This window comes from Bos indicus, chromosome 13 (assembly GCF_029378745.1).
Source record: "Bos indicus isolate NIAB-ARS_2022 breed Sahiwal x Tharparkar chromosome 13, NIAB-ARS_B.indTharparkar_mat_pri_1.0, whole genome shotgun sequence".
NCBI lineage: Eukaryota > Metazoa > Chordata > Mammalia > Artiodactyla > Bovidae > Bos > Bos indicus.
This window is the reverse complement of record NC_091772.1, coordinates 62,005,364-62,030,117: the sequence shown is the minus strand read 5'-3', so window position 1 is coordinate 62,030,117 and position 24,754 is coordinate 62,005,364. Positions and strand designations below refer to the sequence as shown.

The 24,754-nt window shown below is 54.7% G+C and overlaps 1 protein-coding gene, 1 long non-coding RNA gene and 1 other non-coding gene across 4 annotated transcripts in view; 1 reads left to right on the top strand and 2 right to left on the bottom strand.

The window, feature by feature from the left end:
* NOL4L (nucleolar protein 4 like) overlaps positions 1-24,754 on the top strand; it is a 131,258-nt gene that overhangs the window by 6,778 nt on the left and 99,726 nt on the right. The window lies entirely within an intron of this gene.
* On the bottom strand, positions 8,668-8,740 carry TRNAS-AGA (transfer RNA serine (anticodon AGA)). The gene has a single exon. It is a non-coding gene; the product is annotated as a tRNA-Ser (tRNA).
* On the bottom strand, positions 12,849-16,440 carry LOC109567359 (uncharacterized). Its single transcript, XR_011570180.1, has 3 exons — positions 16,283-16,440; positions 15,241-15,349; positions 12,849-13,081 (listed from the first exon to the last, which is right to left on the bottom strand). It is a non-coding gene; the product is annotated as an uncharacterized lncRNA (long non-coding RNA).

The following is a 24,754-nucleotide window of genomic DNA, read 5'->3' as shown; positions in this document are numbered from 1 at the left end:
CCAGCTCTGCCCTTCCACCAATTTGGCCTTAGTTTTCTCATCTGTAAAATGGAGCTGATAATCCTATCTTCCTCATAGGACTGTAACAAAGATGAATGCATTAATGCATATAGAGCTTAAAGAGTATAGCAAGTCTTAGGAAATGTCAGCTGCTGTGTGATCTCCCTGAGCCTCAGTTTCCTCATCTGAAATATGGGGATGGTAATAAAATGTCACGGATATTAAACTGGATCATGGAAATAACATACCAAGCCAAATCCCTGGCATGTAGTTGGTGGAAGGCAGCTATTGGTTCCCTGGAGATTGTGTCTGGGTTATTTCTGTGTCTCCAGTGCCACTGGGGCCTGGTTCATGTTGTACTGAATTGCACAAAACACCAGCAGTAGAGGGGTGGGATGGGGAGGAGATGGGAGGGAGGTTCAAAAGGGAGGGGATGTATGTACACCTATGGCTGATTCACGTTGAGGTTTGACAGAAAAACAAATTTTACAGAAAATGCTGTAAAGCAATTATCCTTCAGTTAAATAAATTTTAAAAAGTCAGCAAGGTCTTGGCAAGGGCCATAGGTGTGGCATGAGCCCCTAGGGCTGGGGTTTTGAAGGCTTAGGGTCCTTCTCTGCCCTGACTGGCTCCTGCCCTGCTCTGAGCCTCAGTTTCCCTAGTTGTTGCACAGGGAAGCCTCCTGTGGTCCCTCCTGCCTTTGAATTCCTTCCTGGTGCTGGGGGTGTCCAATCCCAGAGCTCAAGGAGAGGTGCTAGAGAGGCGAGAGTGGGGGCTTTACCCAGGCCTTGAGGTACCTGCCAGGTAGAAAGGCAGAAGGATGTGCTTCCCAGAGGCTTCTCAGTGACCGCCCCCGCCCCGGCCCCGCTGCCCCCGGCCACACACTCCCCCGAGCCCTGCCTTAGTCCTTGGCTAGGAACCTGAGCTCTGGGCTCTTACAGAGAAAACAGTGAGGCTGGTGTCGTGACTGTCCCCGTGGGGCAGTGGTCTGAGCACCTCTCTCGTGTTCTCGAGCCCCTGCCATGTGCCAGACACTCTATTTCATCTCCCCTGGATTCCATGAAGTGGACAAGACCTTGGCAGCAGAGAGGCCCAGGAGCCTCCTTGAGCCCTGCAGTGAGAAAGTGGCAGGGCCTGGGTTCTGTGGCTGTCTGACCCTCTCAGACCACAGGTGCCCTGGCTCTCCCCACCTCCTCACCCCAAGCTCACCATGGTCCTACAAAAGCTGTCCAGAGCTTGAGGCAGCCCTCCTCCCTGTCTGGACCCTGGAGACAGATGCCGCCCCGCCCTGTCGCCCACACCTTCACCCTCTCACCTTTGGTAGGGTGCCCCCAGATGAGGGGTCACCATGGGGAGGGGAGAGCCAAGTCACCCGTTGTCTCAGAGGGTCAGACAGCTACTCCCCTGGCCCGGCCTGGGCAGGTTGCCGGGGGCAGAGAGAGAACAATTGTCCTGTTCCCACAAGGTCAATGACTCCCTCAGCATCCAGACTCTGACTGGACTCAGGGCTCCTGAGCTGCTGGGAAGACTAAGGCGGAGGCGGGGAGCTCCAGTTCCCACAGAGCACCAGGCTGAGTGTGACCCCATCGGGTTCCGAAGCAGGGGGTCATTCATTGATTCACTCACTCATTCATTCATTCACTCACTCACTCGTTTGCTCCTCCCACCGCCCTCCCCATCACAGGGCTCCACCCTTCCCAGGCTCAGGGCACACGTCAATTTTGACTCTTTTCTCTTACCACCCCTCCCTCCCCATCCAAATCGCACATTCTGTTGGTTCTGCCTTCAAAATGCATCTCAAGTTGGTTCTGCCTTCAAAATGCATCTCAAGTTGTACCCTCTCACCACCTCCACAGCCTCCAGCTTGTCCAAGCCTGGCGATGCATCAGCCTTCCCACTGGGCTCCCTGGGTCCTCTCCAGCCCCCCTTGTATTCCCTCTGGCTCACACAGCCAGCAAAATCAGCAAAAGCAAAACGCAAATCAGATGCTCTCCCTCCTCTGCTCTGAACCCTTTCAGATTCCCATCTCACTCAAAGCAAAAGCCAAAGTCTTTTCTGAAGCCTAAGTGATCTGGCCCCGCTGCCCCACCCTTGCTCATTCAGTGTCAGCCACACTGACCTCCTTGCGATTCTAAAAACCACCAACTGCAAACCTGCCCCAGGGCCGTTGCACTGGCTGTTTCCCCAGCCTGGCACACTCTTCCCCTAGTTCTCTGCATGGCTGCTCCCCCTCCTCTTTCAGATCTTTGCTCAAACGTCACCTCCTCAGAAAAGCCCTCCCTGGTCACCCAGCCAGGGCCGCCTTAGGTTCCTTGGACTGTCTTTCTGCTTCATTCTTCTCTCTAGCCCTTACCGCCTCTGACATTGCATATGTATTTTACGAGTTTACACGTTGAATATCTTTCTACCCATAAGGCTATGAGCTCTGACCAGTTGGCTTGGTTCACTGCCGTATCCCCAGGGCCCCTGCCACTAAGGGGCTTCCCCACTGTGGGGGCAGCAGGTGCCTTAGAGCGGGCGTCTGTGAACCACCCAGGCCTTCCGCACTCAGGGCCTCAGGAGCCCCAAGGCTCAGACCATCCGCCTTCTTGTGGGCATCCAAGGAGTCCTGGGGGAGGCGACATTTAAGCTGGACCTCGAGGGGCAAACCAAATTATTCAGCAAGAACAGAGCATGGGAAGGCTCCCTCCAGGGGGTAAGAACATGAGCAAGGGCTAGAGTGGGACAGGTTTTGGAGGGTCAGCGCAGATTGGGTGTGAGGACCAGGGACACTCTCCCAGAGAAGCGTGTTCTACAGAGCATTTCAGATGGGTGGTGGGTGGAGGAGGGCGGTGAATGGTCAGATCCGCTGGAGAACCACTTGGGGATCCTGAGGGGGATTAGCTGGTGAAATCAATTGGGGTCACATGGAAGAGAAGGATCTGGAAAGCCACTCAGAGGAGCTAATGCGTCACCGTCAAGGAGACCTAGGGGTTCGCAGGATTTTCAAGCAGAGGGGAGATGAGGTCAGCTTCAGGTTTTAGAAGGAGCCTCAGGAAACTGTGGCAAGAGGGAGATGTGTTACAGAGATGGTAAAATAGGAGGCTGGGATATAGTGAGACATGGAGAGAGAAGGCTGGCCTGGGGCAAAGAGGAGGGGCTGGTTCCCTTGGGACAAGAGGTTGAGTGTCTGGGACTGGGTGACATGGGGCTGTGGGGAGGGAAGCTTGATGGTCTATGGTCATGGTTGACACAGTATTCTTGGGTAGAGAGAGAGGCGTTTAGGAAGCCAGGAATGTAGGCAGACCCACAGATCCGGGGTGATGACCCAGAGGCAGGGTCTGGTGGGCAGAACCCAAGAACTGTCCCCAAGGTTGGTAGCAAATGGCAGTGGGAGGCTGCGGAGGAGACCTGGTGACTCAGGTCTCAGCGGGGACAGTTTGGGAGTAATCCTGTTCATGGGGCCCCTTCCCAGCTTGGAACCTTCCCTGCCCCGGCTGGGACCAGAGGCCGGCTCCTGGGAGGCTGGTGCTTGGTGGATGACTCATCGTTTTCTCAGCATCCCCAGGCTCAGGAAATGTTCAAGGAGACACGCGGCCCTTCCTTTGGCAGGCCAGGCCCTCGCTGGATGCTGGCAGGTTGAGAATAACACACTCGGGCCTCCGGCCTTGTCTAAGAGCATCCCGAGGGCATGTCTCCATGAGCCCCAGGCTTCCACAATCTCACACATCCCCAATCACCTTAGGAAGCTGTCATGACCCCATTCTACAGGTCAGTGAACCAAGGCACAGCCTGTGCTGGGCACCCAGCTAAGTAACTGCCTGGTGGTGCTTCAGTTTCTTCATCTGAGAGATGGGTCTGATGATTGTCCCTCCCCTATGGGTTGTTGGGAAAATGGAAGGAGAGAGTTATGAGAAATGTCATTTGCATGAGGATGTGAAGAGGGCTCCATCCAGTCAACAAGGGCTCTCCACTGGATGGAGCAGCCCTAGGAAAGGCCAGAGGGTAAGGTGGCCAATAGACCTGCATTCAGGTCCCAGCTCTGCCACCAGCTCCTGGTTCAGGGCAAATGGTTTGCCTACTCTGATCTCCTGCCCACTTAGGCATCAGTGGGTGATGACCCACACCCTGGAGGGTACTGGGAAGATGGCATAACACCAGGCCTGACAAACAGTCCAGTGAGTAGGGGCTGCAGCTCCTTCTCAGGGTCCCTTGGAGAACCGCCCCCCTCCCCCAACTCCAGTGCAAAGATCTTCAAACCAGACAGCTGTTAACCTCTCAAGGGGAGGGGAGGCGGCTCAGAGAGTTCAGGCGGGAAGCTCCCTGGGGAGCAGGACCTCTCGGGGAGATCTAGGGGCTGGGATAGGAGTAGACTGAGGGGCAACGGGTTTTGTGCTGAATGGGAGGCCCCTGCCGGTCAGCAGAGGAATGGAGAGTGTGAAGGCAGAGGCTGGGTCCAGGCTCTGCCATACACTGCTGTGCAGGTTGGGCAGGTCCCTTACCTTCTCTGAGCCTCAGTTTCCTCATCTGTAAAATGGGATGATGATAGCCATGGCTTCACTTATATCCTTCTACACCGTGTTCTATACCATGTGTATACACTACATATACTGCATACTATATTCTATAATCTAGAAGCATCTGTACAGGGGGTGGGCATAATCAAGCCCTCAATAAAAAGGAGCTATAATTAGGATTATGATTGTGGGCCAATCAATAACCCTCAAATCCGTGACAAGGCCATTCAAGCCATGCTGCTGAGCTGGGCTTTGAAGCTCAGGCTGGCCCCAGGTTTGCACTGAGCTGTGACTCACTAGCTAGATGACCTTGAAACAAGTCACTCTCAACCTCAGTTTCCTCTTCTCTGAGACTGACCCATCTCACAGGGTCGCTGTGGGGAGGCGAAGAGAGACTCCATGTCAAGTGCTCAGCACAGGAAACGGGAGCGTTTCTGTGCTTGCATCTGTGGCATGGCCAGGGGCAGGTGGAGTAGGGATTGGAGCCTAGGGTAGGGCCAGTGGCTGCTGGAGCAGAGAGGAACAGAAGAGGCAGAGGACAGAGGTGGAAAGGAGTGTGTGCAAGGAAACTGGAGGGGAGGACTTCCAGGACGAGGGCTGCTCAGCCGGGTTTGCCCTTGAGGGCTGGGGAACCCCCACCCCCAGATCTGATGAGAGGTCAGAGAGAAGGCACTAGCCACAGCAGGTGGGAAGGAGAGGCCAGAAGTCTTGCTGGTCCAGTCAGCAGCCGGCTGTCAGGAGAGGTGGGTGAGAGGAGTATGGGCTTCCCTGAGTCCAGGTGTGGTACCAAGAGTGCGCATGCTCCCCACCATAGAGAGCCCTGGGTTCAGATCCTGCCTCACCAGCCAGCTGTGCAAACTTGGATGCATCTCAACTTCTCCGAGCCTCCATTTCCACATCTGTAAAATGGGGATAGTGATATTAACCACCTTTTAGGGTTGTTACAGGGATCACTTGAGATGCGTAAAGTACTCAGTCAATGCCTGCTGCTGAGCAGAAACAATGACAATCAAGGCACAGCTAGTGCTTGTTTTGAAATACCAGGCGCTCTGCTGAATAGGTTATACCCCGGCCTCTTGTGTGATTGTTGGAACATGGCTACTGTTAGGATCCCCATCTTCCTGATGCGGCTGTTGAAGATCAGAGAGGTTAAGTCACATGCCTGAGGCCACACAGCTAGTGAAAGGCAGAGCAGGGGCTTGAGCCCACACAGTGGGGAAGTGTCATGTCCTCCGCTCCCTGAATCACCCATCCTGCTGACAGTGAAGCTCAGAGCCTAGGGTCCCCTTTGGTATTACCTGGGCTTGGATGATGGCTCTTCTCCGGTGGGGAGGCAGGGGTGAGTCTGTCTGTCAGAGTTTGCCTGACTCTGGAACACACTGCCTGGGCGCAAATGGGATCTGGTCAGCTTGACCCTCAGGGATCACTGAAGGATGCTGTGATTCAGGGAGGGCCGGGTTGCAGCATGGAGCCCCGTGGCCAGCCAGCCAGCCAGCGCGCTTCATCCAACTCAGGCCAGGGAGCCTTGTGCCCACCAGCATGAGACAAGGCATGGCTTGGCCACCAGATCACAGGCAGCTGCCAATGGGTCCCAGAGGATACAGGTGGCCAGTGCCTGGTCTGGGCAGCACCCATGGAAGAGAGGGAGGAACTTGGGAGGGCTCTTAGAGGAGGTGTGAGTCATGAAGAGGAAGGGACAGGGCCTCCCAGGACGAGGAAGGGGTGCTATGGACCGAGGAGCACAAGAGAGGCTTGTTTTCAAGGTGATGCAGACACCCGACAACGCAACCACAGCAACCAAACAGCAGCCCCCTAGGAGGGCGAGAAGTGCCCAGCACACCCCCTCCGCCTTGTTCCCCTGCCCAGAGGAGGCCAGTCCCTTATGTATCCTTCCTGTATGCTTGGCTCTGGAGCTGGGCTGCCTGGGTTTGAATCCCGAACCTGCTTTATACTTGCTGTGTGATTTGGGCAACTTACTCCACCTCTCTGTGCTTCTGTGTCTATGTCTAAAAAGCAGAGGATAGTAACAGGACCTGCTTCTCTGGACTGTTACAAGGACCAGGGCTCCTAAAGCCTAGCAGAGGGCAGGGCTGGTGGCTGAGTGCCCCCACAGCACTGGCTGTCGCTGCTGCTGTTGCTGTTACTGCCACTGCCATGATTGCTGTGCACGCGCAGCTATGCACACTGGGTGTGCAGTTTCAGTGCCCAGCTCTCCCGGCAGGTCCTGAAGCTCAGTTTTCATTGCTTCTGCCCACTGAGGAAGAAGCAGAGGTAAGAGGTCCACCCAGAGGTCATCCTGGTGTACCTGCATCTTGAGACAGGCCTGTGATGGGGAGGGACCTAACGTCATTGGCTGGGCCACCCACCTATTGGTTGGGCTTCCCTGGTGGCTCAGATGGTAAAGAATCTGCCCATAATGCAGGAGACCTGGGTTCGATCTCTGGGTCGGGAAGATCCCCTGGAGAAGGGAATGGCAACCCACTTCAGTATTCTTGTCTGGAGAATCCCATGGACAGAGGAGCCTGGCGGGCTACAGTCCATGAGGTTGCAAAGAGTCGGACACGACTGAGCGACTAACACTATTCACTACCTACCCATTCAGGGCTTGTGGTGTGGGGACTCCATCTCCTGCCCCTGCGCTGGGGACATGAGGTGGTGGTGGGCACAGTAAGGATGAAGGGGCTGTGCAGAGAGCCCTTGGCCAGGCCCCAGAAGATGAGGTTTCTGCCACAATTCACCCCTAAGCTTCTTGAAAGAGTTCCCGGCTCTAGACCTTGGTTTCCTTATCAGGAAGGTGGTACCAGGCTGCAGTGAGGAGCCAGGGCCACGCCTCAGATGTGATGGAGTCTTGAGCTGTTTATTAGGACCCCACCTTCAGGTTTCTGCCCCCAGGGGATTTACAAGTGCATTGATGGTGTTATTGATAAGATCCTAGTTTGGAAGATCTAAAAGTGCTGCTTAGAAGCTGAGTGACCTTGGGGAAATTTAAGAGGAAGGGGATTAATTAACTCTCTGGGTCTCAGTTTCCTCCTCTGTAAAATGGGCATAGAAATCGAACCTGCTCTGTGGCGTTGTTGGACGCAGGTAAGAAACAGAGCCAGGGGTCTGCCTCAGAGTAAGGCTCTGTGATTGGCAGCAGTTGCAATTATTTTAAGGAACTGAGATGAATGAACTGGAGAAACCACCAGCAAACAATACAGGGCTGCAGGCAATCCATTCATTCACCAATTCATTCAGCAAGCTTTGATTGGCACCTGCTGTGTACCAGTTCCTGTTCATTCATTCCACCAAGACTTACACCTACTATGTGTCAGGAGTAGGGCAGACTTGATCTCTGCCCTCCTAGATCTGAGAGTTCCAGGCACCTCCACTAGCTGGTGGTCGGGGGGCACCTAGGGCCTGGTGTGCCATCCAGCAGGTTGGCTCAGATGGCTGGGCCCCTGTCCCCACTGAAATGGCCTTGCTGAGCTCAAGGGGCCACTTCTGCCTGGTGTCCCCAAGCTAGCCCTGCTGGTCCCTCTGACTCCCGCTTTCCCAGAAGTAGAACTCAGGAGGGAATGGGGGCGGGGGTACAGTGCAAGAGCTTTCTCATCAGCCCCTCCTGCTCCAGTCTTATCACCTCCTCCCCAGCAACAGAGCTCATTGTCCTTCCTATTTTCTCCTCTTCACACAGAGGCCAAAGTGTGATGTTAAAAATGTATACCTGACCATGTTCATTCTCTGCTCAAACCCTTCTGTGGGTCCCCATCACTGTCTGAGCAAAAGCCACCGAGCCCACACGGCCCAGCTCTGCCCCTCTTTCCACCTTCTGGGCTTCTGCTCGCTGCCCTTCATCTCCCCTAGCCTCTAGGCTGTCCCCCAGCCCTCACTGGGCCCTGCTGACATATCACCTCCTCAGGGAGGCCCTCCCTGACTGCATTTCCAAAATGCCCTAAATTCCCCATCACTCTCAAGCCCTTTACTTCAACTCCAAAGCCCTTATTGATACAGACTAATGCTGCATTTTGTGTGTTCCCCTGGGCTCCCAGGAAAGTGAAAGTGAAAGTGAAGTCGCTCAGTCGTGTCCGACTCTTTTCGACCCCATGGACTGCAGCCTACCAGGCTCCTCCCTCCATGGGATTCTCTAGGCAAGAGTACTGGAGTGGGTTGCCATTTCCTTCTCCATGGGATCTTCCCAACCCAGGGATCGAACCTCGGGTCTCCTGCATTCTAGGCAGACACTTTAACCCCTGAGCCACCAGGGAAGCCCCTGGGCTCCCAGAAGACAGGGATATTTTCTGTCTTCCTCACTGCTGTGTTCCCAGCACCGGTTGCATTCATTCACTGATTCACTCAGCAAACTTTGATTGGTACCTGCTCTGTACCAGGTCCTGTTCATTCATTCCACAAAGATTTTCTGAGTCCCTACTATGTGCCTGGAGTGGAGAGTAGGGTAGACTTGATCTCTGTCCACCCAGAGCAGTGAGCCCCAGAGACCCCCTGCATGGCATGCCCTCAGGAAGTATTTGTTAAATGATGCCTCTAGCCTTTCCATTCTCCTCTTCATGCCTCAGTTTCCTCCTCTGTAGAATGATGGACCAGAGCTGTTACGGCCTACCTGAGGGTTGGTGTGCAGGCCAGGGTCCCATCAAAGGTCACCTGACCTACCCAACAAGCAGGGTCCTCCGATCTCAGAGCTGAGAGAGCCAGAAGAGGGTGACAGGGTCAGCAGGTGATCAGGGAGGGCTCCAAGCCCCACGTGGAGGCATCTGGACTCATCCTGGTCACATTGGGAAGCCCAGGCAGGACAGGGACACAACTGTGGGAAGACAGGAGGGGAAACAGGCCTGAAGGGAGGTCTGGGATTGAGGAGATGTGGCTGGTGGTCCCTTAATGGGGCCCCAGAAAGCCGGCTTGCAGGCAGTAGGAGATACTGATCACAGAGCAGGGGAACTTGGGGAAGGAGGGTTTTAGGGGGCTGAGTCTGGTCCAGTATGTGCGCAGACTGGCGTCTGAGACCCAGGGAAGCTCTGGGTTCTTGGGCACAGTAGCCCAACTGGGAGTAGAAGCTACAGAAATAAAGTGGAGGAGGCTGGGGAGGGGCTAGAAGAATGGATCTAACAATGTCTTTCTTGTATTAGGTGCTTTTTTCTTGATAAAAACCTCTTCATCATTCATTCATCCATTCACTCATGTACTCATCAACAACTTGGAGAGAGCTTCCTGGGGTGCAGTGGTGAGCCTCACAGATGTGGCTCTTGCCCTGGCAGAGCTCAGGATGCATTGTGGGAAAGATGCCAAGGGGCATGGTGATGGGTGGTGACGGCAATGGTGGTGGTAGCAGGGTGGTGATGATCGTGTAGTGATCATGGTGATGATGGTGATGGTGGTGATGGTGATGGTGGTGATGGTGGTAGTGATCATGGTGGTGACGGTGATGATGGTGATGGTGATGGTGGTGATGGTGATGATGATGGTGATGGTGATGATGATGGTGATGGTGGTGATGATGGTGATGGTGATGGTGATGGTGATGATGCGATGCTGAGGTTGGTGGTGTGTTGGTTCCCATGTTACTGAGTGCTCGCTGAACGCCGGCCTGCTCTAACTGCTTCCTGTGTGTTTGCACTCTGGGCTCCTGCAAGGCCCTGAGATCTTACGCAACTTGCCTGAGGCCCCTGTGAGTCAAGGGGTGGAACCCAGATGTAAAACCCAGGAAAGGCGGGCTGACTAGCAAGCTGCTCCTAGCCAGGGCCACCTGCCACTTCCAGCAGGCAGCTCCCCCTCACTGTCATGACTGTCAGGCCCCTTCCTTGCCTTCTGGACCCAGCATCTAGCACAGCGCCCAGCGCCGGGGAGAATGCACGAGTCTGACTTGCCTGAACAGGGTTTGAGGTCAGGCTTTGCCCCAGCAAGCTTGAGCAAATGGCTCCTCTGCCCTCAGCACCTCATCTGTGAAAGAGGAGAACCATCCTCCAGGGAAGCCACCAGAAAGTCAAGGAAACACCACCCTCACTGTAGCAATTGACGTTTCCAGGGAGAGAGCCCATTCCCTAATTAGGAGGCAACTGAGAAAGACTCAGCTCCACCTGCGATGGAGAGGGGCACATGGGAGCCAGGGGCCCCGAGATGGCCGGACACACTGTGCACACCCCGGCTTGTTGCTTCCCCAACACAGGCCCCAGGGAAGGGACTGTTCCCCTTGGACTCACCGCTGACTGCCGTGCCTCTGGGACCCAGGCCCCAGCCACCCCCACCCAGTTCTAGCAGACTTAAGTGATCCCATGCCAATAAAAAGACGGGACAGAGGTGGGGGCTGGGAGCAGAAGGCCTGGACACAGATGCTGCCTCTGTTCTTCCTGTGTGGACAGGGTTCCCCACTGTCCCTCTCTGGACCTCAGTTTTATCCTTTTGTTCAAATACATACAGAGCAGGTGCTCTGTGCCAGGCTCTGGAGACACAAATGAAGACCTCTGCCCTCAGAGAGCTGACATTCTGGTGGAGACTGATACTATGTAGTAAATGAGGAAAGCTCCCAGCTTGTCACATGCTGGCAAAGCTGTGCAGAAAAACCAAGCAGAGCGAGGAGAATCCGAGGTGCTGGAGTGGGAGATACTGGAATTTTAATCAGAGTGTCACAGAGGGCCTCTCTGAGAAGGTGACATTTTGTGCAAAACCCTGAAGGAGGTGCAGGAGCGAGTTATGAGGGTATCTGATGGAAAAGGGTTCCAGGTAGAGGGAACTGTGAGTGCAAAGGCCCTGAGGCAGGAGTGTGCATGGAGGATTTGAGGAACAGTGAGGAGACCAGTGTCCCCAGCACCCCCACTTCACCCCCAGCCTGTATTTGGGAATCAAAACACCACATTTTACCTCTCAGGACCTCAGACCCCAGGACACAATGATTTCTGAGCCCTATCTGGGGGAGAGTGGGTGATGCTGCCTCCTGGATGGGGCCAGAGCAGAGGCCTTGCTGCTTGTTTCTTCAACCCAAAGGGTGAATTTTAAGACCTGTGAGAGCTTATAAAAGAGAACCCATGGTTCTCCTCACTCCACATGACTGCTAGTCACGGCCCTGGGTTCAAACCCTGGGCCCACTGCTTTCTGAATATGTGGCCTTTGGTAAATCCTCCTCTGAGCCCCAGTGTCTTCATCTGAAGAATGAGGCTCCAGTGCCTGTGTATCAGGGTTGATGGGATGGGACTTGGCGGGAAACACACCTTGAACACATGTATAAGTGTCCAACCTTGGGTCTTCCTGGAGGAGGTGCTCAGTATATGTTAAAAGCTAGAACCTAACATTTATATGACCTCAAACTGTTTTCACAGCTGTTGGGAATTTGTCGTATCACTTGAGTCTTCTAAAAAGGAAGTGGGGGGGGAGGGAGGAAGTATCAGCCCCAGCTCACAGAGGGGTAAACTGAGGACCCAGAGTCACAGTGAGGCAGGGCCGATAGCGGTCTAAGAGGTGGGTCTCCTGGCTCAGGGAAGTAGGGGAGCGAGAGGAGTGGAGATTGTCCAGAGCCCGCCCCCACCCCCACCCCCTCACGAGTGTGTGTGTGTCCACGTGTGCACACATCGCCCGCACCAAGCAACAATAGCGACTTTCAGATTTGTGGTCCCTGAGCAGGTTTTGTAAGGCATGGCTTGGCTGGTCTGGAGGTCTGTTGTAAGGATGTTGAAAGGCCCAGAGCGTGGGGAAGCTCAGGCCGCAGGCGGGCAAAGGCGGGCAGGTCCCTGCGAAGAGGAAGAGATCTGGGCTCATGTGATTGTTCACTGGGCCTGTCTGGCCATCCGGTGTCTGGCCTTTGTGGCCAGAGCCAGCCGGGTCTCTGGGTTGGTCTCCGAGCAGCCTGGCCCCCTGTGCCTTGTCGTCCAGACGCCTGACCTGATCAGCCCCTGAGCCTCGGCACAGCCTGGGGAAGGGGTGCATTACAAATGAGGAAGCCAAGCTTCAGAGAAGGGTGTGCCCAGCTGGCCTGTGGGGAGCCAGGATTCGGACCCTGGACTGCCTGGCCAAGCCCCAGCGCTGGCCCTTCCTGGTCATGGCTCAGCCAGGGGCCAGCAGGCAAGCTTTGTGCAGAAGGCTCCCTTCCTCCCTTGGCCTGCCTTCTTGGCCACAGTCTGGCCTCCTCACCGTTGACAGAAGGCCCTGCAGACCAGTCTCTGCTCATTAGTTGCCACACCTCGATCTTCGTGGGATTTTAGCTGTACCCTGCATCAGCTGCTTGTGGGCACTGGGCTCACCTTTGGCCCCTTTGAAGGAGACGTCAGGGACCCCATCCTTAGTGCATTTAAGGCCCCAGACAGCTTTTGCCCCATCCCCACCCAATGCAGGGGTTTCTAGGCCCATTTTCTTTTTTTAACATCTATTTATTTGGCTGCATTGGGTCTTAGTCACGGCACGCGGGGTCTTCCTTGCATCACGTGGGGTCTTGCATTGCGCTCTGCAGCCCTAGTTGTATCACACAGGCTTAGTTGCTCCGCACCACCTGGGATCTTAGTTTCCCAACCTGGGATTGAACTCGTGTCCCCTGCAGTGCAGGGAGGATTCTTAACCACTGGACCACCAAGGCGGTGTTCCCTCGGCCCATTTTCTAGATGAAGAAACTCAAAGAGGAAAGGTTAACGTCCTAACATGAATGGGCCGTGAGAGCAGTGCTAGGGCTCCAGGGCTTGTGCTTTTTCCATAATGTAGCCCTCCTGCCCTCAGTTTCTTCAGCAGCAAAATGGGAGACTGGAACTGGGTAATCTCACTTTAAAGCAGAAACTCTGGAGACAGACAAGCTGAATGTGAATCCCAGCCCCATCATGTCGTGGCAGGGGAATGGGGCCTTAGAGAGTCACTTCCTTTCCCCGTGCCTCAGTCTTCCTACCTGTAAATGGGGCTGAGAGGCATATCACCCCTCGAGCTGCTGTGAGGTCCGGGGAGCAGCCACGCAGAATGCCCCGGGAGTGAGGACGTGCACAGGGGTGGCAGGTTTTGAAACTTCTGAGCTTCCCGTCCAGCCCTCCCTGCGGTGCTTGAAAGGATGGCAGGGGCCACGTGAATGCTCACTTGTGCTCTTCCTGGGGCATGACCCGGTGACCCAAACTGGATCGGGACTGTGCATGGATGTGTCTGCCAACAGCAGATGTTCAGGGAGCCTGCTGTGATGGTGACGAGCAGTGGGTAGTCCCAGATGTAGCCACGAGGCCGGCTCAGGCTGCCCTGGGCAGCCAATGACACCTTTGTCCCCATTTGTTCCCTTTGTCGCCTCTTGTGCAGATTACGAGTACCTTGCCTGCTCCTGCAAGCTTGACCTTTCCTGGGAGAATTGCTCTGAAGCAGCCACAGAGCACGCAGAAGCTGCCTGGCTAATTAGCGGGTGGCTGCTGGGGACAGGCTTGGGACCTGGTGGCTGGAATTGGGACTCTAGTGCCGGAGGCCAGTGCCAGCTCGGCTGGGAGGCCAGGCAGTGTCCTGGGCTCCAGGACATCACGGCCTTTCCATCATGGGGTTCAGATCCCGGCTCTGTGGCTTTTTGGCTGGGTGACCTGCGAAGGCGCTTTGCCCCTCTGGGTGGCAGTTTCCTCACCTTGGACTTTAGATTGTGTGGGTTGGGAGCCCAGCACTGAAATGGGGTCCATGATCAGCAAATAGTGTCGCTGCTGCCATCGCCTTGGGCCTGTGCCGGCCCACGTGGAGAATACAAGAAGTTCAAGCCCAGTGACAACCCTTGGGGACCATGCAGCACCATCTCCGAGTCATAGGCAGCAGGAGAAGCCCAGCTAGGCCTCAGGCCCTTAGCAAGAGACAAGCTGAATCTCTCAGAGCCTGAGCCTCTTTTGTTCCCCCAAGCAATGGAATAATTGAGACACTGTGTGGTCAGGTGCCTAGAACAGGGCCTAACGAAGATGGAGCTCCTTCCCGGTCCCGCCTCCCTCCCCCTTCCACTCCTCCTCCCGCCCCCCTCCCACTTTCTCCCCCTCTCCCTCACCCTCCATCCCCAGGCCTCAGGAACACGCTGGAGGGAGGCAGCTGCAACTCCTGTGGGAAAATCAGGCCAGAGGACTGCCTGTGGCCTGGGGTGGTCAGAGGAGGGAGGGTCTCGACTGGACTCAGCAGGCAGCACGGTGGGGGTTCTATGTGAGCCAAGAAGTGGAGCGCAAATGGGTAGATAGTCTGCTCAGGGGCCACGAGGCTCTCAGGCTAGTAGCCCAGGACACAGGCTGCCACCGGACCCTGGGGCAGGTCCAGGTGGGGGGTGTGCAGAGATTTGGAAGATAGATAGGGTCTGACTGTGCGGCCTTGGATGTCAGGCCAGGGGCGTTCTCCCCTCTGGCCCCAGATTCCAGGGAGGAGAGCTTCCAGGCCCACGGAGCAGAGGGGTGTTGGTGAACAGAGCATTGGAGCACAGGAAGAGGCGTCCCTGGCTTGGCCTGGGGACTGCTGGGCCGGAAAGCCTTTCTGGAAGGGCCTGCCTTAGGGCCAGGACTCCTCAGCAAGGAGTCGAGTAGAGAGTGGCCATCCCGGCAGAGGAGACAGCCTCGCAGAGGCACCAAGCATGCTTCAAAGCCAGGGTGAGTAGGGCCACATCACAGAGCTCTCAACTGCCCGGCAGAGGAGCCTGGATTTTATCCGGGCTGGGAGCCATGGAAGGTTTGAGGCAGGCGGCCTTGAGATCTGATTTTCAAAGTCAAGGTGCGGCCCCATTCGTCAGGGAGGTTGAGACAGTGGTTGTACAAACTAGAAACCTGATGGGGTAGAAGTCAGCCTGACCTCTTACCTTCCTGGGTGTCCAACCTGAGAAAAATGCCATCCCTCCAGAAACTTCCGGAAACCTCAGCTTTTGCATGTGTCCAAGTAGCCTGTGGACTTTCTGCCTCCCTGAATGCCTGGGGGTGAGAATGAAATTGATCTTATGTTGTGCCTGCAGCCGGGCACCCCGACATTCCGGCAAAAAGTTCCCTGGAATCTTCCATGGACTGCTCGCCATGTGCGAGGTTATTTTATAGAGGTCATGTCATTGCATTCTTGTGCTGTGCTGTGCTCAGTCGCTCAGTCGTGTCTGACTCTCTGCGACCCCATGGACTGCAGCCCGCCAGGCTCCTCTGTCCTTGGGGATTCTCCAGGCAAGAATACTGGAGTGGGTTGCCATGCCCTCCTCCACTGCCCTTTTAGGCAGCCCTTCCCCGATCATTGAGGAGGAAACTGAGGCGCAGAGAAGAGAAATGAGCTGCTCAATGGGGAGGGCTGGGATTGAGCCCAGGCTGGTCTGGCCCCGGAGTCCTTGCTTGCAGCTCCTCCACACCCCTGTCCCCAGGCGGGGCCCTGGCTGGGGCGTGGCCCTGTCCCCAGCCGGTTCCCCAGGGCGCAGTCAATCCCCTGTCAGGGCCCACCAGTACGGGAGCCAATTAGTAGCTGCTGCGCGGGGGCACCACACCTGTCCCCCTGCCCTGGGCCCCCCAGAGGCCCAGCCCTGCCCGGGTCTCTCAGGCACCACCCTCAGCTCTAGAAGCCGATGCTTCCAGCACTGCACCGTTTAGAAGAAGGACAGAGGCTCGTTTTTGTCAGGGAAGCTGGGAGAAATCAAGCCAGTGAGAGAAGCGCCCCACCATCAGGATATTTCCACGCCTTGTCTGGGCCGCCGCAGAGCTCGGTTCCCCCGCACCACCCCCCCGGCCTGTGCCCCCCACCGCAGGCTCCCCTGACTCTCCCGCATCTGCCTCCTTCTCCCCAACCTGGGGCCGTTCCCCACCTCCACCCCCCGCCCTCTCCCTGGGTCCCCGTGACAGGGGCTGCTGGCGGCATCGGCTGCAGCTTCTCACCTGCGTGCCGGGTCTGGCTCCAGCGAGAAAGGAGGAGGAGGAAAAAAAGGTCCTTGAGATGGTGACAAAGGTCTGAGTGTGGGCCGCCAGAGCAGCCTGTTTCCAGGCAACTGCTCTACCCCGGGCTCCCCGCGGCGGCGGGCACATCCGTCAAGCCGCAGCTCGGCTCAGCGAGGGAGCTGGGGCGGCCCTAGCAGCCTGGGCACACGGCCACGGCCCCCAAGCTCCAGCCCTGCTGGGGACACGAGGCCCCTCTGGCAGGGGCTGTAGGGGAAAGTACAGTGTTGTCATGGCTACTGCTGGCCAAGCACCTACTGGGTGCCCAGCTGCAGGCTTGGTGCACACGGGGCAGGGCTCCTACTCATGAGTCAGTCTGTCCCGTCATCCATCCACCCATCCTTCTATGCCCATCCCGAATAGAACACTGGTGTATTGTGCAGGCTCTGGATGGCTGGGTTGAAATCCTCCTTGCTGCTTGATCTTGGTCACGTTATTCTATTTTGCCGAGCCTCAGTTTTTTCATCTGTAAAATGGTCACAATAATAGTTCTTCCTTCATAGCATTGCCGTGAGGATTAAATGACTTAATACAGGCAATGCCTAAGCACAGAGCCTGGCACATATTAAATGCTCAATAAGGACTAGTTGTTGTTTCTATGTTTGTTAGTAATTAATTATGTGTAAAGAGACCATCGGGGCAGTGGGAAGCATGTGGCCCACAGCAATCAGATAGAATCTGGGTAGGTAGGGTTCATATTTGTCCCACTTTCAACGGTACAACCTTAGGCAAGTCATTTTGCCTCTTGGAACCCCAGGTTCCTCTTGGCTGCATTGGAGAGATAATTAATAGCTGTCTCCATACCTGTTCTCTTCCGGGCAAGTTCGAAGCACTCTCTCTTGTTGGGAGGATCAGTGATGCGTGTGCCCAGGGCCCCACCCTGACAGCACTCAGTACGGAGAGTGGTCATTATTCAACAGACCTGGATTGGCGCCTGCTGGGTGCCAGTGTGGGGGCAGGGAGAGGAGTCAGACCTGCCCGGCCGTGCCCTCGCCATCCCCCCACCCACCTGATTTCTGGGTTGCTCGGCCCTGCAGGACGGCCCTGCTTCCCGCCCGACGTTCTAATTGCTCCAGCTTCTGCCCTTGGGGTTGCTCAGCCCTGTTCTTTATCCTTCCTTCCACCTCCCTTTTTGAAAACAACCTCTGCCAGTGCCCCCAGCCCCGGCCCTGGAGGGAGAGGAGGAGGAGGCAGCCCAAGTGCCAGGGGAGCGGGCACGCTGCCGGCCTTTGTCTGAGCTGCCCGGCGGCCGAGGCTCCATCCCCTGGGGCAGGCCACGTTGCCCGCCTGCTGGCGGCTCAGGGAAGGCCGCGTGGGCGGCGGGGCCTGGGCAGGCCTGGGCTGGCCGCAGCCCCCTGGGATGGCCTGGCCCATTCAGGCGGGAGGGAGACCCAGGCTTGGGAGGAGAGTGGTATCAGGCTGGTGCTCCCCATGGCAGCTGGGTCGGGGTGACTGTGTCCTTTGGGGGACCCATTGCAGACAGGTCTCAGCACCTCCTATGGATCAGGAGCTGTGGTGGTAGCAGCTGGGCCTCAGCACAAGGCCACACAGTCTGAGTTCAAATCCCTGTTGCTGTTTGACAGCTGGGTGGCCCAGGCAAACTCCCACACCTGTCTAGGCCTCCATTAACCGGTTTGGAAAATAAACATGACAGCAGTCTTACCTTAAGCTCTTAACACGGTCGAGAAAAGCACCCAGTGGGGGTTGCTGCAGTGGTGTTAACTGTACTTGTGAGAAGTAGGGGCTGAACATTTGCCCAACTCCTACTATGTGTTAGAGCCACCGGAGAGATGATCCATTTCAAGAAATAGCTCAGTTTTTCAATTCAGTCGCTCAGTCGTGTCCGACTCCTTGCGACCCCATGCAGCACGCCAGGCTTCCCCATCCATCACCAACTCACAGAGCTTGCTCAAACTCATGTCCATTGAGTCAGTGATGTCATCCAACCATCTCATCCTCTGTCGTCCCCTTCTCCTCCTGCCTTTGATCTTTCCCAGCATCAGGGTCTTTTCCAAGGAGTCAGTTTCTGTAATATGGCCAAACCTGAACAAACTATTTGGCCAGCCCAATATTTACTAAGCACCTACTCTGTACCAAAATCTGGGCTGGGCATTGAGGATACCCAGATGAAAGACCTAGGAGAAGCGGGTGTTGAGGAAAGAAGCATAAGGAAAGGAGGGGAAGTTATATATGAGGTTCTGCTGTGAGCCGGACACTTTGCTGAGCACTAGGAGTCCAGGAGTCCAGATAAAGAATCTGCCTGCAATGCAGACCCTTTGATCCCCAGGTCAGGAAGATCCCCTGGAGAAGGGAATGGCAACCCACTCCAGTATTCTTGTCTGGAGAATTCCATGGACAGAAGAGCCTGGCGGGCTACAGTCTGTGGGGTCGCAAAGAGTCGGACACGACTGAGCAACTAATACTTCCACTTTCAGGAGTCCAGAGAGGAGCGGAGGGGTCTCTGCCCTTGTAACGGGAAAGGGCACAAAAATGTGGAAACTGATGATTATGATGCAGGGTAATCAGTGCTGTGATGTGAAGTGCCCTGGGGGCTGCCAACCCAGGCTTGGGAGTCAGGGAGGGCTTCCTGGAGGAGGTGACCTAGACTCTTGGCCTTATGATCCACCTTAAGTCCTCTCAGTAACAGTTCTATCATGTTGTGGTCTAGGCTCGGTTTAAACATGTCCAGGGGTGGGGTACTCACTTTCCAGGGAGGAATATACTTTTTCCATTTGCAGTCAGCTGGCCTTCCCTTGGACCTACTCACAGCTCTCCCACCGCTCCCTCTTCAGTCTAGGCTGCAGCAGCTTCTGCGTCAGTCTCCAGCTCCCCCTCTCGCCCCTCCGGTCTATTCTCCACCCAGGGCTCCAGCCAGAGCAATCTTCTGAGACATAAATCAGACAACATCAGCTTCTGGCCTAAAACCCTTCAGTGGCTCCCCAGGGGCTCTTAGGACAAAGACCAGACTCCATACCGCAGCCTGAAAAAAGGCCCAGCCAGACCGGTTGCAGCTGACCCTCCGGCTTCCCCAGGCTGTGGATAGGGCCACGTCCAGGCCAAAGCCTCCACCTGCCCATGCAGCCTCTTAAGGGTGCAGGGGTGAAATTAATGCAAACGGAGCCCCCTGATTGTGGCATTCAGGTGCAGGCCAGTGGGTAGTGATGTTATCCAGCCTGGTCAGCTTGGCACATAGTCCCTTTCCAGCTCCATGCCTCAGTTTCCCCATGAGCGAAACACAGGGACTGTCTGAGTGGTGCCTGGAGAATCTCATGCGGAGTACAGGGCCCCTGGAGCTCTCACAGGCTCGCCCCCACCCCTCACCCAGTGGCTTCCATGATGGACTATTTCCTGCCCTCTCCAGATCTAGTCCAAAGAGAAGACTAGCAAGTCAGGACTAGGTTAGGATGTAGATTTCAACAGCTCTCTTGATCCTGAGGAGACCCTGAGGCCCATAAGGTGAAATGACCTGCATTTAGCTCCCTCTGTAGTAGCCACGGGCTTCTCAGGTGGCTCAGTGGGTAAAGAACCCACCTGCCAATGCAGGAGACAAGAAACGTGGGTTCCGATCCCTGGGTCAGGAAGATCCTCTGGAGGAGGGCATGGCAACCCACTCTAGTATTCTTGTCTGGAGAATCCCCATGGACAGAGGAGCCTGGCGGGCTACAACCATAGTGGCACAAAGAGTCGGAGATGACTGAAGCCACGTAGCACGCACGTAGTAGCCAAACCTCTCTGGCCAGTGTCAGTTATTTGCCGTTATGGCAGAAGGGTCAGGCTAGCTCGGGAAGCTGGGGGTTTTAATCTTTCCATCCAGAATCCTAGGTTCTGTTATTATTACTTTAATTTTGTTTAAAGACACAGTGCAGGGACTTCTGTGGCGGTCTAGTGGGTTAAGACCTCACCTTCCAATGCCTGGGGTGTGAATTCGATCCCTGCTTGGGGAGCCAAGATCCCATATGCCTCAGGCCAAAAAAAACCAAACAAACAATAAAGCAGAAACAACAATATTGTAACAAATTTAATAAAAGACTTAAAAAAATAAATACGCAGTGCATTTGTATGATTCTAAATTTGAGTTTAAAAAAGACTTGGTTAAAAAAAAAAAAAAAGACTTGGTAAATATCCTGCATTCTTTCCTCCTGCTGCTCAGCCCCCCTGCCCACCCCCTCCTTCAAAGGCACCACTTAGATCAGCATCTTGTCTGTCCTTCCAGGGATGCCTGAGGTACAGAACCTGTTTTCAGACCTCGAAAGAGCTGGTTAGTGTGAGTGTTTGCCCCCTGACCATTAAGCGATTCCCAGAGGCCGCAGAGCTTGGTAGGAGGTAGAGTCTCCAGCAGTCTCCCCCTGCCCAAGCACTGGGCATGTCCACGTGGGCAGATTTAGGAACCTGGCTGTGTTGTTCCTGACTCCCCCGCAGAGAGGCTCCTGCGTTCAGAGCATGACTCTGTACCCACAGTAAGTAGAGACCAAGGAACTGTTGAGAGCATCCTAAGTAGCCGTGATCCTTCGGCACCATCCACAATGCAAATGATGGGGAGAGAGGGTGCCATGACTCAGCAGACAGGACCCCAGTGCAGAGTAGCAGCAAGGGGGCCCCTCAACGGGGGTGGGATGGGGAGGGTAGACCCTGATTTGTGGAATGGGCTGAGCAGACGGACCTGCTTTATGCTGTAGACGGCTCTGTGTTGATGGCTTCATCCCCTTAACATGAACATTAATGAATAGACATTAACCTTGTTTTACTGAAGCTGCACCATATCCCCACCAGGTGGACTCCATTACAGTGGAGGGAACAACCTTAGTCACTTGTCTAAGGTTACATGGTGATTTGACTTGAACTCAGGTCTGTCTGGGGGCTTCCCTGGCGGTTCCACGGTAAAGAATCTGCCTGCAATGAAGGAGTCGCAGGAGATGCAGGTTCAATCCCTGGGTTGGGAAGATTCCCTGGAGGAGGGCGTGGCAACCCACTCCAGTATTGCCTGGAGAATCCCATGGACAGAGGAGCCTGGCGGGCTACAGTCTATGGGGTCACAAAGAGTCAGACATGACTGAGCGACTAGCACAGACACGCGGGTCTGTCTGATTCCTGAGGTTCCCCAGCCCGCAGCGCTCCATCAGTATCACATGACCCAGTTCCTGTCGCCCACATGTAAGGGTAGGGTAGTCTAATGGTTGGCAGCTTGGGCTCCGGGACTTCCAGCTCTGGCTCCACTGTTTCCCGGCTGTGTGACCGTGGGCAGGTCACACCCTGTCTGTGCCCCATGACCTCTCCTGCACCTGAGGTCAGAAAAGTAGTGCATCCTTGGGGCTGATGGCATTATGTGGGCAGATGCCATAGCTGATGCCCCAAGGGATGGGATTGGGTCCGGAGCTGAAGTTCACAGATGCACCAGTTTTTGCTTGGTTGTGTGACTTTGGGCCACTTCCTTGCCCTTTCTGAGCCTCCACTCTATGTCTCTAGGGTCCCTCATCTCTGGGATGAGCTCTTTGGGAGGGAGCCTTTTGGATGTAGCCCTGGGCAGTCGACAGGATTTGGGCGGAGCTGGAGCTGGGGAGCCGGGAGAACAGGGTTCAGGGAGGCAGGGCACAGGTAGTCAAGGGCGTGGCCCTTTTTTCTTTTGTTGACTCCAGGAATGAATTTTACATTTTTTAGCAAGGATCTGATTCCGGGTTGTTGGGCAAAATTGAGCCTAACCGACCTAAAGCCTACCCACACCCCCCACCCCGCAATGAAATATTTGCTTCAGGAGAGGAATGAAGTTTAAGAGTTCCAGAAGCCTTAAAATTGCTGTTTTGTGGTCAGGGACACAGGTACAAAGGGAGACAAGACCAAGTCCTTTACTCCATGGCATCACGTCGTGCCTGTTTATGGAGCACCTACTGTGCTCGGCCCTGGTGGAGACCATGGCAGACCCCTCTGTACCCTCACAGTGCTCACCGTCTGCTGACGGTAATAGCTATGAACCAAACGGACACACAAATAAACAGAATATCGTCATTGAGAGGCCCCGTGAAGGAAGGGGGTTCCCAAGGTCGTGCCCTGGGGATGGGGGTCAGGAGAGCTGCTCTGAGGCAGTCTATTCATTTGCTGGGGCCGCCAAAACCAAGTACCACAGACCGGGGGTCTTACGCAGCAGAAATCAGTTTTCTCACAATTCTGGAGGCTTCAAGTCCGAGGTCAGGCGCCGGGGCTTTGGCTTCTTCTGAGGCCGCTTCCTGGGTTGCAGGCGGCCGTCTTCTCCCCGTGTCGCACACGGCCTCTCTTCCGTGCGTCTCGTGTCCTAATTTCCTCTTCTTCTAAGGACACCAGTTGTATTGGATTAGGGCCCACCCTAATGACCTCATTTGACTTAATTACTTCTTTTAAGACCCTGTCTCCCAATACAGTCACAGTCTGAGGTACAGAAGTTAAGACGTCAACACAGGAAACTGCAGTGAGAGGAGAGGGGATGGGGGGTGCACAGAACTGCCCGTAACAGGCAGTAATACTGGAGCCGAGGCCTGAAGGTCAAGTAGAAGTTAGCTTAGTCATAGGGAAGAAGGGCTGTTTCAGGCAGAGGGTGCAGTGTGGGCGAAGGCCAGGTGCAGATATGGTTCTGAGAGAAGCCGGTGTCGCTAGAGGGCAAGAAGGACGTGGAGAGGGGATCAAGATGCAGCCCAAGAGATCAAACCCCATTGTGGCTGCTTCATCGCCCCGTAGCTGCTATCTTTTCCAGTCGTCAGTTTCCTCATCAGTGAAACGGGAATGACCCTACCAACCCTGTGGGTCTGGGAGCCTGGAATCAGGTCACATAGACCTAAAAGCCACACCTGGCTTACCAGGCGGTGGTAGTGGTAAAGAACCCACCTGCCAATGCAGGAGACGTAAGAGATGTGGGTTCAATCCCTGGGTTAGGAAGATCCCCTGGAGGAGGGCATGGCAACCCACTCCAATAGTCTTGCCTGGAGAATCTCATGGACAGAGGAGTCTGGCGGGCTACAGTCCATAGGGACTCAAAGAGTCAGACACGACTGAAGCAACTTAGCACGCACATACACTTCAAATGTCTTGGCCTGTACCAGCTTCTTGGAAGTGCTCAAGAAGACTTGTCCTTTCTCTCTTCCCTTCCTAGGCCACCCTTTGTCTCCCTCAGGCCCCCCACCTTGTCCCCTAACCTGATTTGTATGACCTGGCTTGACATCTTGAGTTCCAGGGCCAAGAACTCTTGGCAAACAGTATTGTGACTTGGAGAGGCCATTTGGGCTTCCTGGGAACCAAGGAGAAAAGGACTGTCTCCCAGGCAGTTGCTGGGAGAGTGTGCCTGTCTTTGAGCTCCACAGGGCCAGAGTGGATTCTCAGTAAAATGTCTCAGTCTCCTATGATGCTTGGAAAGAAAGCCTCCATCTTCCCCCAACACATTGCTTTTCGTTGAAACATAAATGGGTTTCCAGTAACAGGGGCCTCCTTCTCTTGCAGGATGTTCACTAATCTCTGCCCACGAGCCACAGCTTCTCATTGGCTATGTAGCCTGTGGCAAATGCCTTCACCTTAAAAAAAATTTTTTTTTAATTAATTTTGGCTGTGCTAGGTCTTCGTTGCAGCACTGTGCACGGACTTCCTCTAGTTGTGACAAGTGGGGGCTATTCTCTTGTTGCAGAACATGGACTCTAGAGTGTGAGCTTCAGTAATTCAGCACACGTGGGCTTAGTTGCCCTGAGGCACGTGGGCTCTTCGTTCCCTGACCACGGATTGAACCCGTGTCCCCTGCATTGGCAGGTGGATCCTTAACCACTGGACCAGCAGGGAAGTCCTTGCCTTCACCTTTGAGCCTCAGTTTGTACACGTATGCTTTCATTTAACACATCTTAAAAATTTAAATAAATGGTTTATTTTAGAATAATTTTAGACTTACAGAAAAGCGGCAAAGATAGTCCGCAAAAGTCCCATGTACCTTTCACCCAGGTTCCCCTACTGTCAACATTTGACGCTATTATGGTATGTTTGTTACAGCTGAGGAACCAACACGGATACATCACTATTAACTGAGCTCACACTTTTTTTCTTTTTGGATTTCACTAGTTTTCCCCTAAGGTTTGTTTTCTGTTGCAGGATCCCAATTGAGAGACCACGTTACATTTAGTCTTCATATCTCCTTGAGCTCCTCTGGTCTGTGATGGTTTCTTAGGACCCAGTTTTATTTTGACAGATATTTTGGAACTCCTACAATGTGAGTGTTTCTTGGTGCTGGGGAAAGAAACAGAAGCCTGCCTTTCATGGAGCCTACATTTAGAGGTGGGAGGGACAGATCACAGATAAGTAAGTGTAAATATTAAATATGTCAGTACTATACAGAAAAGTAAAGCAGGGGGAGATGGAGAGGTCTGGGAAGGCTTCTTTATGAGGAAACACTGGACAGTGAACTGTTGGAGGTGA